At 46.3% G+C, this 17,769-nt stretch overlaps 1 protein-coding gene and 1 pseudogene across 2 annotated transcripts in view; both read left to right on the top strand.

Moving 5' to 3' along the window:
* The first annotated feature begins 4,096 nt into the window (after positions 1 to 4,096).
* Positions 4,097 to 17,769, top strand: part of LOC114786926 (flocculation protein FLO11) — a 53,471-nt gene continuing 39,798 nt past the window's right edge. Inside the window, exon 1 of one of the 2 annotated variants that reach the window (XM_028974521.1) lies at positions 4,097 to 4,553. The gene's annotated coding sequence lies outside the window, so the exon portion shown is untranslated. Of the gene's footprint in view, positions 4,554 to 17,173; positions 17,334 to 17,769 lie in introns of those variants that run through there. The other variant, XM_028974522.1, reaches the window with a different exon arrangement.
* Positions 11,972 to 12,044, top strand: LOC114787228 (uncharacterized; annotated as a pseudogene).

Genomic DNA, 17,769 nt, shown 5'->3' on the forward strand with positions numbered 1-17,769 from the left:
TGGTCCGTGACCCGACCTCGCATCTCCCACATTTGTTTCCAAATGAAACTTGCTATCCTTGCTTCCAGGCTGCTCTTAAACTGCTGCCTGGTGTAGTTGTTGTGCAGACTGCCCACTGTGAGTCTTTGAGAAGTGATGATATCTCTTAGAGGAATGCTCCGGACCTGCTGTGCTTTGTACTTTACAGCGGTTGCAAGGCCCATTCCTTCTGTTTTTGTTCTACACCAACACGGGTTCCTCTTCTTCTTGGCTGAGAAAGATGTTCTAAGAGCCCATGTGAGGTGCATTGTGGATCTGCAGAAAACTGCCTCTGCTGATGAATTGAAAAAAGGACCTCATTTGTATTCTTACACTTGTCTTGATCAAAGCACCGGGGGAAAGAGTTAATTTGCCCTGAAAGAGAAGAAGCTCACTCCTTAATTCAAAATATCCCCTATCGGCAGCATCTGGCCGGATTCATATGAAGGCCTTGTTTGCTTAGTGCATCTCTGAGAAGCCGAGTCCTGCATGCAGACGTGAAAATGGTTCGAGATTCAAAATCATGCCTCTTCACTTTTGTCCCCCACCCCCTTTCCCTTTTAGCTACACAGAGATGATGGAGAGGTAAAGGAATTAAATTAGGGATGTAATACTTTAAATGAAGATGCTGTCTTTTTGTGCTGGGCCGAAAGACAGGAGGGAAGAAAACGTGTGCAGAAAACAACCGTGATGCATTGATTACCGTGACTCAGATTGTCCTTCAGAAAATTGATCGGTGAAAATAAAAAGCCTTGGGAAATGAGGGATCTGGAGTGGTACCACCTGGCTCGGGCCCCGCTATTCTGACTTCAATTCCAATAACCTAATAAAGACATGAAGAAAAACAACACTGATTGCTGCTGAAGAGGGGTTTCTTGAGAAAGCTCTGCTTTAAGGCTTGCCGGTTCGGGCCAGAAGGCCGTTCAAGGGAAACCCAACGTGTGTGTTTCATGTGTTTACGCTTGCATTCACCCCTCCAGGCTTAACCTTGAGTGTCGCTGAACAACTGGTCTTGAAGGAAGCGACACGTTATTCATTGCATAACTTCTCTGATGCATTCAGGAAATGAGCAGCGAGTGAATGCTTCTAGGTCTCCAGGTTACGCGCATCACATTCATCATGTCTGGGCTAAAACGTGAGAGGTACATAAACCGAACATCAGAATGAAGGCATGGAACAGGAGAAGAGCGAAAGGAGAAATGCCGACAGAGAGGGAGGGAAGGCGCTTTGTCCTTTTTTTCAGGGTGCTTGCTGAGAACGTCCGCCACCCCCCCCGCCCCCGTCCTCTGTGTCAGGACGCATTACCTGATCCATAACGATGTGTTCAAATCTATAACCATCACTGGAAGTGCTAAGTAACTGCGCACACACAAACAATCGGTCAGGTAGGAACGGCGGCGGACAAACATACGCGCTACATCAGGCTGCAGGGACAGAAAAGCCGCCTCTCGAAATGAGTCCTCTGCATTTAACCCATCACCTTTAGTGAGCGAGGTGAGCGACACCTTGATCGAGTGGACCTTGCTCAAGGTCCCGAAAACCGGCAAAAAAAGTCTGCTTCCTTACCCACTAGGCCACCACTGCCCCACACAATGTCCCGGAGCGGGCGTGGGCATGCGAATCCCTCACGGACGCATCTGCACACACTTTACTGCCGCTGTAGTGCCGCGCGTAGGGCCGGGCACTCTCCTGTGGACAGGCGGGGAGACGTTGTTAATGCAGCGGTGGAGTCTGAAGGTAAAGGATGGCGCTCTTACCCGAGTCGGACGTGAGATGCGGGAGAGCAGTTTAGAGAAAGCCATCCATCACGCTCAGGCACGGCCCACCGATAAAGGTCTTTCCGGCTACGGACATGGTTACATTTCTACATTAGACCTGCTCTGCATTAGGCCGTGATTGATTGGTCAATCTGTGTCGGCAATAAAATTCCATTTACGATTCACTTTTGTTGCAGGCCAGGGAACTAGCTGATTTATGAATGCTAATAAAGAACTTGTATTTCTTTCCCAAAACAACATTTGACATCTTCTTACCACACTGGGGCTTTGGGCGCGACATTATCATCACCACTGGGTGACTGGCGTAACTCTCCATAGTTCAACGTGCCACCCTCATCAAGCTGATTGTATGGGGTCTTATCAGACTAGTTGTGTGGCCAAATCGAGTTGGACGGCCTCATTTGTATGGGCTTTGCTTTGTAGCTGGAAACTTTTTCTTTTGTCTTTGTTGTCCCAATGTGACCGGGGACGTGTTCGGAGTGCTCAGTGTTCAGAGGCTTTTGCTGGCAATCTCTCTCTCTCCCTCTTATTGTCACTCTCCGCTGGCAGACTTCTCACCTCTTTGCTCGCGTCTTCTTTTCTCAGTGAGTTAAAAAAAAAGGTATCTTCCAAGACTGGGTGCATTAACTTGGCTGCCCCTAGGGACCGAGCTGTTGTTGTGGTGGCGTTGGGTGTATTTGGGTCTGAAGTGAAACTGTCTGACAGATAAGAGCAGGGAGAAGGGCGGGGGCTGAAGTGGGATTTAATGGCTTGATCATTTTAAATTTCATTACAGTAAAATCGAATCCAGTGTAGTGTGGTTTCTACCGCAGTTTATCAGGCGTTTTCACTATAAGTTCATGGTCTCCGTTTTCAAAAAATATATATTTTTTTAATTTCCAGCGGAATTTACTGAACTGAACCGGTCGCTGCATCCCTGGGACATCCACCAGTAACCCCTCAGTGGGCAAATTGTTTGAACAGGTCTCTCCCCAGCTTCCCAAGAATATTTAATATTCATGACACAGCTTCCTGGTGCAGAAGCAGTAGCCTCAGGTCAGTTTAATAAGAACGGAGAATAAAGGTAAGTACTCCTACTGTGAGAAGCATTGAGAAACTCACTCACTTATCTCTGGAGGATTATTATAATGTTATGACCGTTATATCATGTCTGCGTTTTGGCATTTTTATTACACATACTGCTTTCAAAATACATTGCAAATTTTACTTGAATTGTCCAAAGATGCTACCAGAAATATAGAGAATATATATATTCTAGACCATGTGCAGTCACTCTCACACCACCCCTTTACGTGCCACCTATATTCAATCAAATCTCATGCATTTTCAGTGGTCTCCTAGCATCTACGATATTAAAAATAGATTGTGTCAAGATGCGAAATTTAAATTGTGGTACAGCTATTAGGAACATGCCAAATGGCACTGGGGTTTCAACAGTCAAATGTACTGCAGTAAAGGGGTTTAAGCACTAAAAATGACCCTTTTTTTCAGTCTGAGGCGGAGTAAACTCAACCAGGCTTCTACCCTGCCAGGTGAAACGGAGGAGACGCAAACGCTCGACATATGATGTGTGAAGATTAATAAATGAAAAGAAAAAGGCGCGATGGCCAAACCAAACAGAAATCAAGAAAAAGAAGAGCAGCATAACGTCACCAATGAATCAGAACAACGCAGGACAAGGGAGGGAGGGAGAAGACCGACATATGACGGGTTCTAATTACCCATACCAAACGAGCATTAGCTGGGGTGATTCGAACCCTTGTGGGCGTGGCAGGCAGCGCCTGGCCAGCCCGGGTCTGCCTTGGCGTCACAGGGAACATGGTTTTAAATGAACCGACTGGAAAGACTGAATTCAGTCCAAAGTCATGTTTCACGACACATAAAATATTGCGTACTGTGTCATGTAATTGCTTTCCCTTAAGGGCTTCTTAATTAAAATATTTTAATAATTTAAAAGGTCATTTTCCGACTCAATCTCTGTAAACGAGGGACTGCTGCTGGTTTTCACGGGTTCCCCGTCTTGAACAACACCTTATTCACCACTTTCCTCATTCCCCATTTGTCCCCCCCCCCCTCTCCCTCCATCTTCCCCGCCTGACCCCGCAGATGACCCCAACACTCCCCCCATCTACCCAGATATCCCGCTTTCTCTCCCCTCTCTCGCTCCCGTCCTGCCATCCTCTCCTTCCTTCTCTCTGCTGCCACATTCTGTCCAGAAATACAGAGACAGGGACCAAGAGAGAGAGAGAGAGAGAGAGAGAGAGAGGGAGCACTGAAGAGGCAGGCAACCCCTCCGGCTTATACTACGCGTGCGCTATCTCTTCCATCTTCCTCACACACACACACACACACACACACACACACACACACACACACTCAGTCAGAGGCACGAGGCTCAGACTTGGGAGTTGGCGTTGTGTAGAACAGGTCCAGGGAGGGACAGATGGAGTCCGTGGACGAACCGGAAGAGAGAAAGGGGCGCGCTGGGCATCAGTGAGAGAGAGAGGGAGAGAGAGAGAGAGAGAGAGAGAGGCGAGCATGGACGGACGGAGAGAGGGAGCGGGAATAACAGTGGGGAGGGAAGTGAGGAAGACGAGCGAGTGAGGGGTAAGAATGAGCCAGAGAGAGGTCGTCTCACGGGAGACGACGACGCCGCCCGCCCGCGCACCGACTCGGCCGCGAACACGTGGAGTTTGGGCTTCCGTCCGTAAACTGGAGGATTACGTCCACCGACGCGCCGGAGGGGGGAACTTTTGGGTGAGTAGCTGCTCAACTTCCACTCGTGTCACCCACTCCGCCCCCCGCCTGCGCCCGCAGGGACGTGTTCCCACGCACACGGCCGGACGGAAGTTGGAGGCTGAAGCTCGGCGTGCAGATGTGCTGATGCGTGGGGACGTGTCACATCTGAGTGGATTTCACTCGAGGTCATCCTGGCTAGTGGTGCGGGGAGGGCAGAGTGGCAGTAAGGTTGGAAGAACTGATCAAGCTGCTGTCGGCCTGCATATGATTTAATTTGTGACTCGTGTGTGTGTGTTGTGTGTGTGTGTGTTAAGATGGATGGTGACGGTCTTAGTTAGCTGTACCTGCATATGCATTTGTGATGTGTGTGTGTGTGTTAAGATGGTTGGTGAAGGGCTTAGTTTGTCATGCCTGCATATGCATTTGTGATGTGTGTGTGTGTGTGTTAAGCTAGATGGTGATGGGCTTAGTTAGCTGAACCTGCATATGATTTAATTTGTGACTTGTGTGTGTAAAGCTGGATGGTGACGGGCTTAGTTAGTCGTGCCTGCAGGGAGACAGGTGTGTTGTGCGAAAGCTTCTCCGTCAGGACGTGTGCTTTCCAGGGAAGCTGGCGCCTTCTCCCGTCTCTGACTGAACGCATCGTGTCCCTAAACATTATTTTAGAATGTGAACCCCATGCACAAACTGTGCAATAGACACACACACACACACACACATATACCTACAAAACCTACATTTAAACAAAACCTTTTGCTGTTGGTGACAGCATGTCCTGCAGTTTATGCCATTTTCCGTACAGCCATACACTCCTGAACTTCTCCTCTGTGGTGTTTAGGCTTCCAGCCAGATGTTTAACCTTGCCGCCTCTCCTTCCATCATCCCCACCTCTCCATCTCTCTCCTCCAGTCCTACTCTTTTCCTGTCCTGCTTACTCCTGTCCATCTTCCCAGCGCTGTTGTGGTGCGGTCGGCCGATGCTGGACACTGTATGGTGTGGTGAGCATTAGGAATTCCTATGGCGGTGCAGCTGACTCCAGCACGCACGGCCCCCGTGGGACACGAGGGCTGGACGTGGACGCGGCAGCTGGACAACCCCCCCCCCCCCCCCCCGCCACGTGTGACCCCGGTTTGGACGTGACGTGACTCACGCCGTGCTCATGCGTGCATCACCGTCCCTCAGCTCGCGCCCTTGAGTGCCCCCCATTCGACCGATCCGTGCTCTTCCCGACTCTCCTGCGCAAATGAAAAGACGAGGAATGCGCCTTATTCCATTTTGTTCGGCAGGGTGGCGTGTCCTGCCTGTTCTGGAGCGTGCTGGCGCGGTGTACATGCTTCAACGGGGTGGTGTTGTGTTTGTTGTGTAGCTGAGTGTGTCTGCAGAATGAGGCGTTCATGTTAAGATGCCCTTTTCAACCCAGAACCGCTGTGATTTACACTCTCTGGGTGTCTGTCAGTGCCAAAATCAAACCAAAACCAGTCAGCTTCATTTTGCCGTTAGATTCATTTTCAGCTTCTCTTAAACCTAACAAATTTAGAATGACAACATCTACAGTGGACCAGTGAACGTGTCTGCGTTCGGAAGGGAAGTCATTACGGATGCGGAAATGCCGGACGTGTGTGAATGCATGTGGATATTCTCCCGTGTATTTACAGTCGCTCTGATGCCTGACCTCAGCACATGTTGCGCTCTCCCCCGTACGCAGGACTCCAGGGTGCCGACAGGGTGCTCGTTTTAATAGGGATAAGGGGCGTGGGCCACTGGGCTGGCATGGCGAAGTGGGAGATGGTGACCTGCATGGCTCCAGCCTCGCCGCGAGAGTGTTTGTCCTTCCCATCGCATAATGAACGGCTTGTGTCTCAGCCTCTGAACATCAGGCACATCTTCAGAAAGTTTCTGAAGGGGAGGGGTGAAAAAGCAACCATGTCTAATGAGGCAGCGAAACTTATTCTGTAGGTCAGGAAAGCGGTGGGGATCCCCAGCACGACACAGCGCAGAGAGCAGAAAAGTGTTCTTTAAAGATGTTGAAAAGTTCACCTTGACAGCATTAGGGGAACCTGCGGGCTGCTCTCCACAAGTCATGAGTGCAGTGCCATTTGCTGGCGAAAGAGTTATGAATAAATTCCGCCCGAGGTTGGTAATTCCTGTGAGTGGCATCGGTGGTTCCTGCTTTCAGAAGCACAAAGACAAAGAACAAAGTGAACAGCAGCAATTTATACGGCCTTGCAGTGTGGAGCAATGCAGCATTTCAGCCCGAGGAAGGAGCTGGAACAGCATACTCAATACTATTAGCGTGATTTAATATGTAAAATAGCAACACAAACAGCCATAACTGTAAAAGTTTTTACTGATTAGTAGTAGAAGTAGACGTTTTGTGTTGGAGAGTGTGTGTCACCTTATGAAAGACTGGCATTCGGGTTGCGCAGAGACTGTTCTATTTTGAGGGGTTTTAGCACCAGTGCATAATAATAATAATAATAATAATCCCTGCGAATCACTGAAAATTGCGTGAAAATAAATGAACACATTTAACACAGCTGCATAACACAGCTACCTGCTGTGTGGTCCCACCTATGACACGGAAGCGGAATTCGTCCTCGCCAGAGACAGTCCCTACATGAAGGGTTTTTAGGGCCGATTCAGATTCATTTTGGTGCACATTTTCTAACGGAGCCATGCGGTTGCCACCCGTGATTACCAAGTGCCACACCCTCATTCTTGCCCTAAGTTTGAGGACTGGGCCTGGCTTCATGAGTGCAAGGAGCAGGACTATGACGAATGGAATAATATTTGTGCATCGAACAGCCGGAGTTGTGGCGGCGTCTGATTTTATTAACACTTAACTGGTTCTCCGTGTCTCACTGCGCAGCACCTTCTATTTACCGCCTCCTCCCTGCTTGTCTCGCCAAGAGCTCGTCTCAAAGAGCGCTGGCTTCGCGTGGTGCAGGGTGCTCCCCTCTCCTTCTGGTCCTCTCACGTCCCCGCTCTGTCCGTGGCTCTAAATATATCCGCCCGTGTCTACCTTTCTGCCTCGCCCTGCTCTCTCTCTCTCTCTCTCTCTCTCTCTCTGCGTGCACACTCAGCCCTGCCTGATAAAGTTAGCCATGCTCTGGGAATCCAGTCTGACACGCTTTTACATAACAAGTGTCCTCCCTCTCCGAAGCAATTCAAAGGTGCTTTATTGGCAGTGCCAGTTTTGCCGCCTTGCTGAATAACCGTGACACGGAATATTAGCCGCTATATGAATTGGCCCATCTGCCAGTCACTTTTTCCCGCGCGTTTCTGAATGCTAACGCGGCCCCGCGGCGAGATCCTTTGAGTAGAGCGGCGCTTCCCCGCATCATCACTTCGCGGGGAGGAAGTTGTTTGTTGTGCACGCTCCAAAATTAATTACAGGTTAATTATACATTCACAACAAACACAGCAAGCTCCCGTCTCCTGCACACTCACGCACACCAAGGACTTTGCCAAGGACTGCACAGCCCCCGACTGGGACATTTTTCACCGGCAACATGCGATAGCGGCCTCCCCTCGCATCTGACAGGACGGGACATTATTCTTAAGTGAGATGCGAGCGCTGCGGCCATGTGATTGCCGCGCAGGCATCGCAGACCCGCGCCGATGGGGGCCTCGGTCTCTGGGACGGGGAGATGGGGGCTGCGTGACAGTGCGGCGCCCCGTAAATCCTTGATGGTAATAACCGGGAGTTATGATCTTGCTGACATGACTCCTTCGTCCGTGTCACCAATAAAGCGCTACACGGAAGCACCGCGCCGGAGCGGGCGATGGCGAGGGGCGGGTTTCCTGGCCCAAAGCCACTGGGAGCGTGTGGAGCATTAAGGAACACCGGATTCATTAAACTGTCACTGTAAATTTCCCTCTGAAGACAGCACGCTAAGTGAGAGAGAGCGCTAGAGACGAGTGGGGGAGGACGGGATCGGTAGAAATGAACAAAAGGCGAAGGATCCTGACGCGCACGAATGAATTACGTCAGCGGACGGGACGAAGGTACAGAAGGGTGTAGTGGAACCTGCCAAGGCTTGGAGATGAGGCCTCCCCTGTAAAATCCCAGTCACTGGAAGAGCAGCTCGAGCCAAAATGGTTTGTGGAAGTGGGAAGATGCTTGCCTCAAGGTAGGGAGCAGTGTGCTCGAGTCTGGCAGGACTGGTGCTTGGCTGAGAGCCTGTGATGTGGAGGAAGGAAGGCTTCCACTGAAAGCCAGCACAGGCCTCCAGGCCTGAGCCAGAGCCCAGGAATATCTGGAAAAACACCATTGACTGAAATGATGTTAAACACACAACTAGAAATGTGCTCAGGGACAGACATATGGGTGCAATATCGAAGAGGGCAAAACACCAGCATCTCGCTTTATAATCAGAATAATTGTATTTTGAAAAGGGTAAGAAGGAGCACGGTGCAGTCAAAACTTCACCAAAATGCTTGTGCACAGAAATGCACAGGCTGGCATTTTTCAATGTTGTGGACCCACTCCGGTCAGAGAGGATCACATCACTGAAGCACTGCAGCGTTTTAGGATGCGGGACTGAAGGGGGGGGGGGGGGGGGGGGGGGGGGGGGGGGGGGGGTCTCGTGTACAGTATTTGCTGCCCACAGTCTTAGGTGCACCGATGAGGCTCAATTAATCCAAACAATCATTTTCTTAAAAGCCGGACAAGGATAGAGCTGTGACATTGACAGAGATGTCTTGTTGTGAAGTAACAAAAAAAAAAGGCAAAAGGGAGGAAAATAAATGGAAATAAATGAGGCACCCCCAGAGGGCTCATTTCCCAAAATAAGCAGAGAGCGGCGAGGCAGCGCTGACTGTGCCTCCTCTCACTCTCAATCTCTCTGCCTCACACACAGACCACACACACCCGCCAAGGCCTCAGCAGGCTGCTGTCAGGGTCTCTCTAAGGCCCGCAGTTACGTATGAGCCGGCCTCAGCCAATTACTGATCAGAGCCTTGGTGAGAAATAGTGCAGGGATTCTGAGTCCAGGACCACAGGACCCACTGTGTGTGCTGGTTTCCCTTCTAGTGCCGCTGCTCTTAATAATCACATGGCGTTGTAAATGTTTTATCGGCCTTAAACTGTTGTCTTGGGTGGAATTCCAACACAGGTCTCACCCATGAATTGTTAACGTGCTGGTGAAGAGCACTTCATGCTTCTTGTACTTCATGCTTAAACAGGGTTTCTTTACATTATGTCACGGTTCTGGCACTTTTTACACAAAAGGGGGATTTATTTACAGAATATTCATAGTAACATCAGGCAAGACATACCACATGCAATGACGGGATACAAACTAGGCAGTTATATACAAGCGACAACAGGTGCACACAATTAGGAATCAAGGGAAGACGGATCACAGCAAACTCTGGTCCAGGCGTGGATCTGGAGTACCCCACCAGGTCCAAACTTGACAGTACCCTCCCCTCTAGACACAACTCTCAGCGTGTTTACCGCAGCCCTGGGGCGCCAGAAGACAAGTCCCTGACGACTCAGTTCCAGTCCAAAGCACAACTCCTTTGTGGGGGTCTGGAAGCCGCGTCTCTGGTCCTTAGTGGGACGTTTCCCCTGTCATGGACTTGGACCCTCCGTTTGGCATGTTATTCCTCCACTCTCAGGCTCTGCTGGGAGGACCCGGACCGTGTGGCAGGCCGCCTTGACCCCATGGCAGTCTTCGCAGGCCATCGATATCCGGCCGCACGAGTCCGCCGGACTAACCATACCCACATGCACACTGACATTATGTACAATTTCTTACCTAGAATGACAACGAATCGTTCGCGAACTACACAACACTACATACAATCAGTAGTTACAGGGACAGTCCCCCCTGGAGACAGTCAGAGTTAAGTGTCTTGCCCAGGGACACAATGGACAGCAATTAAATTTCCACTTGAGTAATAGTACAAAAGTATTTGCCTTCAAATGTACTTAAGAATCAAAAGTAAAAGTACAGTGATTTATTGTGGCTCTAATGTCTAATTTTAATTTACTGGTTAAATCAATTTCTTTTAGGTCAATGGAATTTGTTGCTTTTGACATCAATTTTTTTAACGGAATGCCATTAATTACTCTGGCACTGATAGCTATTAAAACTATTAAACTATTTCCAACATTTATCAGACTCCCTTATCCAGAACAGCAACAATCATTAGTGATGGACAGTCACCCTGGAGACACTCAGTGTTAAGTGTCTTGCTCAGGGACTGTAGCTTCAGACCACCTTTATATTTTTGCCATGGACAGTCTTTGGAAGCCAAACCTGTAAGAATTGTAGGACAGGATGATTGTACTGAGTGCGAGTTACTGAACGCTCACCAATTCAGAACTGACGCAGGGTACAAATACAATAACAGTTAAATTTGACATTTTGTTTTTCATCTACTACTGTTTTCACAATATTTTATTTTGGGTGATCATTATATTGTATAACACTTGAATTGTATAATATAAGCAAATATTATGTCACGCCCGAGGTGCAGAGGAACGATGGACTTAACAGTTTATTCTTGGGACTGGGAAATGTCAAACAATCCACCACGCCCTGCGCTGAATCAAATGGGTCCCCTCTGGTTAAATGGGGTGCTGAACTTCATGCAGGCCGACACTGCTAACTACTTGTCCAATGTCCCAAGTCCTAATCCTAATTCCTGTATGGCACATATACAACATACAAACAATGAGCCCAAACCAGTGTTACGGGGATTACATCAGACATGGGGAACACTGAGGGAGAAAAAGCTCTGTAGATCTCCAGATTGCACAAGCTTAAATATGGGACCGATTAGATATAACAGGCCGCACCTGACACTTGTTGCACAGCGAGGATACCTATCCATGTCGCATGGCCCTAGGGAGAGAAATGATCAGGAACCAATAACCCGAAGCATAATGGCAAGTGCACACAATGGGATGAGGATTTACCAGGAGGTTGCGGCCATACACGAAACGTAGACACAGACGTTAACCCTAACACTTCAGGGAAGGGGACCGTGTCGTGGGGGCGGAGCTGGTGTGGACGAGACAATTAATTAGATATATGTGGTCTACGCATTTGAAAAGACTGTAAATACGATCAGCTAAATCTGTTAATGCAGCACATGTACATGTGCTGCAACTCCAGAATCTGTGTGCCATTATATGGACAGTGGTGGCCTAGCAGGACAGGAAGCAGACCCATAATCAGAAGGTTGCTGGTTCGAGTCCCCAAACTGCCACTGAGGTGCCACTGAGGTGCCGCTGAGCAAAGCACCGTCTCCACACGCTGCTCCCCGAACGCCAGTGTTACGTCCTGGTGTTTTTGGTGTGTTTCTGTTCTGTGTTTGTGTTGTGTTGACAGGATGCCTGGCGATTGCAAATTGAGCCCACCCGTTCCTGCTGGGGACAGCCAGAATAAAAGGGGCCTCAGTTTCCTTTTTCTGCTTTTTCTTTTTTTCCCGTAAGACATAAACTAAAATTGGATCAATACAGAGAAGATTAGCATGGCCTCGGTGAAAGGATGATGAATCCTGATCTGCCAAGGTGCCACTGAGCAAAGCATCGTCCTCACAAACTGCTTCCCGGGTGCCTGTCATGGCTGCCCATTGCTCACCAAGGGTGATGGTTAAAAGCAGAGGACACATTTCGTTGTGTTATCGTGTGCTGTGCTGTGCTGTGTATCACAATGACAATCACTTCAGTTTCCTCTAGAAGGCGACGCAACTTGTGTTGTCTGCCTGCTTGTCGGTATTTGTTTGTTTTTCTCTTTTTTCACGTTTTGTTCATCGTTATTCGTTGTAATTCGTTTCGTATGTATTTCTGTATTTATTCGTTTGGTTAATAAAATACTGTTAAATTTCTCTGTTTCATCTTAGTAGGTTTTGTCTTTTCTTTTCTTTTGTTATGGGTTGAACCTTACACTGGCTCATACACCTGTCATGGCTGCCCACTGCTCAGCAAAGGATATGGTTAAAAGCAGAGGACACATTTCATTGTGTGCACCGTGTGCTGCAGTGTTTAACAATGACAACCACTTAACTTTCATATTTTTGAAAACTAACTGATAATCTGTCTACATGTTCGGTTTTGTGGTGACCACTGATAAAAAATATTGGCATCCTTGAAAATGCTATTTTTTCCACTACAGAAACAGAGGGCGTGATTGTTTGTGAGACGGTTGCTGCTTTAACCCACTGCCACACTGGACATGTATCAGTGCCTCTGAGCACCGACTCTCATGGGCTCGGTTTTAATAATCTCGGAATGTAGCTGGGTTCAATCACAACTCATCGTACTGTACATAATAATAGATTTGATTTGATTCCAGCATTAAAAGTTAAAATTACATTATTGCTTTTTATCACTTTTATTGTTTTCACATTTAACACATTTATCACTGAAAAATATACCATATTATAATATACACTGAAACGATTAACATAGCCATCAAATTGAAACGGATAACCCCTATGTGTTTCTTTAGTTGGTGAATTCTAGTTAGAAAAAATCGTATGGGGGCTGAGACAGGCACAAAACGCATTTGAAAAAGAGTCCTTCTTTTTTACAACTTTGAAAAAATCTCTCAAATAAGGCCATGATTGCTCTGGCATACTGGACCTCCGGTGTGTTCTTCATCTTAAATGTCCACATAAGCAAGTCCATGCAGGTCAATAGTCACATGCTGTAATTTGATTGGTGCACTTACAGCACAGCTCTTAGTTTTGATGTAACAGGTCAAAGGTTAGATTTTTAAATGTAAAAACAACTGCCTTTGGAAAAAGTAGTGGTAGTGGTATTTGACAATGGAATGTACCGGAGTTAAAATACAGTTACAAACTACATTTACTTTGTTACTGTCCACCACTGACCACTTTACTGTACTTTACTTCACTTTACTAGACACCAGCAGACCACTAGGCAGACCACTAGGCAGACCAACATTATTACCACCCGAATAATAGTTATTTCTTTTGTCCACAGAACTATCATGCGTTCTTCTGTGTTTGTGCCAACCTTTTTCAACCATTTGTTATGAGATTATTTTGAGATTCTGTCTAATAATGGCACTGAGGACATTCTAGAACCTTTGAATAGATTTTTACTGAAAAGTCAAAGACTGAACACTGCATGTTGCCACAATGTGTCAGTGTGTCATTCAACAAAGCCAAATCAATTGTTGATGCTCAAAAGAGGGACAAACATTCTTCAATTCTGAAATAATGTTCCTTCAATGTGTTTTTCTTTATATATGATAAATGCTTTGTGTTCCTACCTTGACTGGTTGTCAATGTTGGTTCCATCCGTTAAGTGTTTTTTATATGGCAACAGACAGTTTTGTGCATGTATTGACTACATGGTGGGCTTTTATTGGCCTTTTAAGTATTTGGTTCTAGGGGTGGTAGTAGCCTAGTGGGTAACACACTCGCCTATGAACCAGAAGACCCAGGTTCGAACCCCACTTACTACCATTGCGTCCCTGAGCAAGACACTTGACCCTGAGTTGCTTCAGGGGGGACCGTCCCTGTAACTACTGATTGTAAGTCGCTCTGGATAAGGGCGTCTGGTAAATGCTGTAAATGTAAAATGTAAATTTTTCTGTATTTACTGCAAGACCGGATTAATTTTAATGGTGTTTTTTCACATTGCATTGATGAAAGACTTTTGGGAAATTAATAATCTAATGGAAATTAATTGCAATACTTGTGGACTAATGGGTAAGGAAGCGAACATGTAACCGAAGGGATGTGGGTTCAAATCCGCAATTGTCAAGGTGCCACAGAGGTACCATTGAGCAAGGTACCATCTCCACTGGTCACTGAAGGTGATGGTTAAATGCAGAGGACAAATATAGTTGTGCAGTGTGCACTGAGCGCTGTGCTATATTGTGTATCAACGTACAGACAACTGCCTTAATGTGCTGAAAACGTGTTAAAAGGGACACGTTAAAATCTCTCTCATGGACTGTAATCCAGCAGACTCATAGATCCATAACAAAGAGGCACAAATGTCACCTGCCTTGCATTTGAGAGCAGGGGACTTTACTCTTCCTGATGCTGTCAGCAGGGACAAAGGGAGACAGGTCATTGATGAGGACAGAAGCACTATGGACAGCAGAATTCAGCAAGGCGATGAATTCCTGCACCAACAGCCAAAACACGACAAGCTCACTTACAAGCCAGAGCCACTGCTGTTTACAGTGTTTGTAAAATCAGTTGGATACTAATGGTTACTGGCTGTATTCACCATTAATTTTGTTTGTTCTGTATTTATGTGAATGAGCGCATCCTCTATCTGCACTGGCATACAGGAATTCAAATTTTTGTGCAGATAATCACATTTCTATATTAACAGAGTTATTTTCATGATTTAATAGGCATCAAAATGACACTTGCTACCCATACATGAACTAAATCTCCTGGGGCAGATGTATGACTAATAGCCTAATTGATCATCATATTGACTTTCCTGGAATAACATGTTTTGAAGATGTTTCTGAATGCTTGGTGACACAAAAACCGTGTGTCTGGTTAAACTGCGCATGCATTTTATTTAGAATCAGGTCTCGAATCAGAATGTGATATATAAAATATTGGATATTTCAGTGCAGTGCATTGGATATGTCAGTGCAGTAGTTATAACCACCGTTGGATGTGCTAAAAAAGAAGCAGAGGTCCAATCACTTTTGGTCTTTACTCACAGAACGCACTCACACACACAAACATGCACTGTCATTAGCACAGTGAAACACAGATGAAAACAATCTGCATCGGAGGCAAGGCGGCTGAATACTAAGGAGTATGTTGTGGGCATGGCAGCGTCACTACCCAGGCCATACCAGCTGGTGGGTGGGGTGTCAGGCAGAAGAGGCGGTCTGCTGGACACTCTCAGATTCCAAAAGGAACCCCAGGAACGTCTGCTGGGGCGTTGTAGCCTTCACCCATACAGTTGGCTCACACCCTCCTCCCTCCCTTGCTTTGCAGTGTCTTGCCCAAGAATAACAATAATCAGAATAAAATTTTAGAATTAATGATCAGTAGCATGATTATCGACATAGTTATGGTATTTCCCCCCCCAATATAGTCGTATATATTAATTGTGGAGGAGCTGTCTGTGGTGCTGATCTTGGTGACACAGCAATTGTACATATAGTGATAAATCCTGAGGCTGCATTGCAGGCAGCGGTTCATTGACACATCACTGCTGCCAACCACTGATTTTGTCCTGATTGTTGTCATCCTCTGGTGTAAAGCTCAGCGGGTTTTGTGACCTTTGAATTTTAAATAAATTCAAATTTCCCTTCAAAACAGGTCCAAACTATGAAGCAATGTGCAAATTCTCCTTCTGATTTAGGTCTTAAACAATGAATAAATAATTTTGTTTGTAGTGGAACAAGTCATACGCGATTGAGGCCAGTGGTGAGAATGAAGACCAGTTAATTGTCAGCTATTTCCATTAGCTTTCATATACACACGGCCGTGAAGTGTCACTGTCCTGGAAGAATTGCACACTTTTATTACACCAGTCCGTTAGTGGTCTTCATTCAACGTGGCCAGTGTGACAAACACTTCCTGTTAGCATGCGTTCAGCAACGGAGGCATTGGCAAAGCTTGTGATTGCTTTCAGGTATTAATTTCTGCTTGGCTGTGCACTTGTTTACAGAGGTTCTTTTGGGAGATGAATGATAAATCATCTCAACGCAAAATGTGTTGCAGACCTGTACTGATTATGAGATTTTGACTTTTCATGCTTATATTACCTATAGTGATGAATGCAGTGGTAAGGCTGAAGACGCCAGCTTATTAACAGTACTAGAATTTGTTTCTGGAACTCCATTAGACAAAGGCTAAGTGGGAGTGGCCTAAATTAATTGCCATAATAAGCAGAACTATTTGTTCTGTGGGACTGGGATCGATGCAGGCTTGATTACAGAGCTAAACCTCTGCTGGAAATGGTAATGTGTGCTTTGTGGCCTGTAGATTCCCAAATCAGAAATTGTTTGTGAGAGTGTTTGTGTGCGGTTGCCACTGTCTTTGATCGACCTTAGTTTTATCACACAGAAGAATCAGATGTGCTTTTCCCGCTAGCAGCTAGTTTTTCAGTTAGCAGATTATTACCCTTTCTGTCCTCAAACAACATCTATCCTTGTCATGCTGAATTATGCCTTCACATAATGACTATGTTGTGACATTCAAATGTATTTTGTACTGCAGGTCGGGCAGGTCGGTATTCAGTTCAGGTCCTGAAGGCTTTTCCTGGACAGAACGCCATTGTGTGGACAAACTGTTGGTTTCTGTACACAATCTGTTAAATAACAACGGCACATTCTTTGTAAATTTATTTCATACGTTACATAAGTGTGGAAATAACATAACCTTTGCTTGGGGGCAAGGGCATGCTAACGATTTAGCCGTCACACCATCAGAGTTCGGACACCCAGCTGTTAGGTTACATCATTTTTTTGTAATGTGCAGGGCAAAATGGAAATGCTGCCAGTCCATAAGCTACCACGTATTCATATAACCGATATCTTAATGTATGAGCAGCATGGTAACAAACCGCAGCATTAGCCATGTTCCAAGGGGAGGCAATGCCCTGTGAAAAGTGGCTGTGTGGTGGGGGAGCCAGGAGGTCCCCGTGGTGATCTGCCGCCATACCAACGCCTCTGCTTGCCTGATGGCTGTGCTTAATGACTGCCAAGTTAATTAGGCCTGTCAGTATCTGCCCCCGCACCTGAATGCTCTCTCTGCCCTGGAGACGCAAATGAGTTCATCACCAGGCTCAGAGATGTGCTATATATCCATACCTATGAAAAGGTAGTTCGAATTTCAAATTTCCTTACATTTTTAATTCTGAATGTCATTATTTATGAGCAATGCTTCATGTAGGGTTGGGATGATAATGCTTATTAGAATTTTTTGGATACGGTTTTTCACACCGCATTGATGAAAGAATTTTGGGAAATCTAATCATCTAATGGAAAAATAAACAGACACAAAAATCTATAATTAATTCTGGAGTGTTGTCATGCCATTACTTTCAAGAGTGAGAAAAGTGATATATTGCACAGCATGTGAATGTTATGCCATTTGGGAAAGGATGTCGAGGACACACTCTATAGGAACCATGTGCTAAAATACTATGAAAACACACACACACACACACATATATATATTATGTGTAAAATTATATGTGACTGTATGTAGTATCATAATTACATGACAAAGGTAGAACACAGCTAAGATTACTAAT

Source organism: Denticeps clupeoides, chromosome 3, assembly GCF_900700375.1.
Source record: "Denticeps clupeoides chromosome 3, fDenClu1.1, whole genome shotgun sequence".
In the NCBI taxonomy this organism is placed as follows: Eukaryota; Metazoa; Chordata; class Actinopteri; order Clupeiformes; family Denticipitidae; genus Denticeps; species Denticeps clupeoides.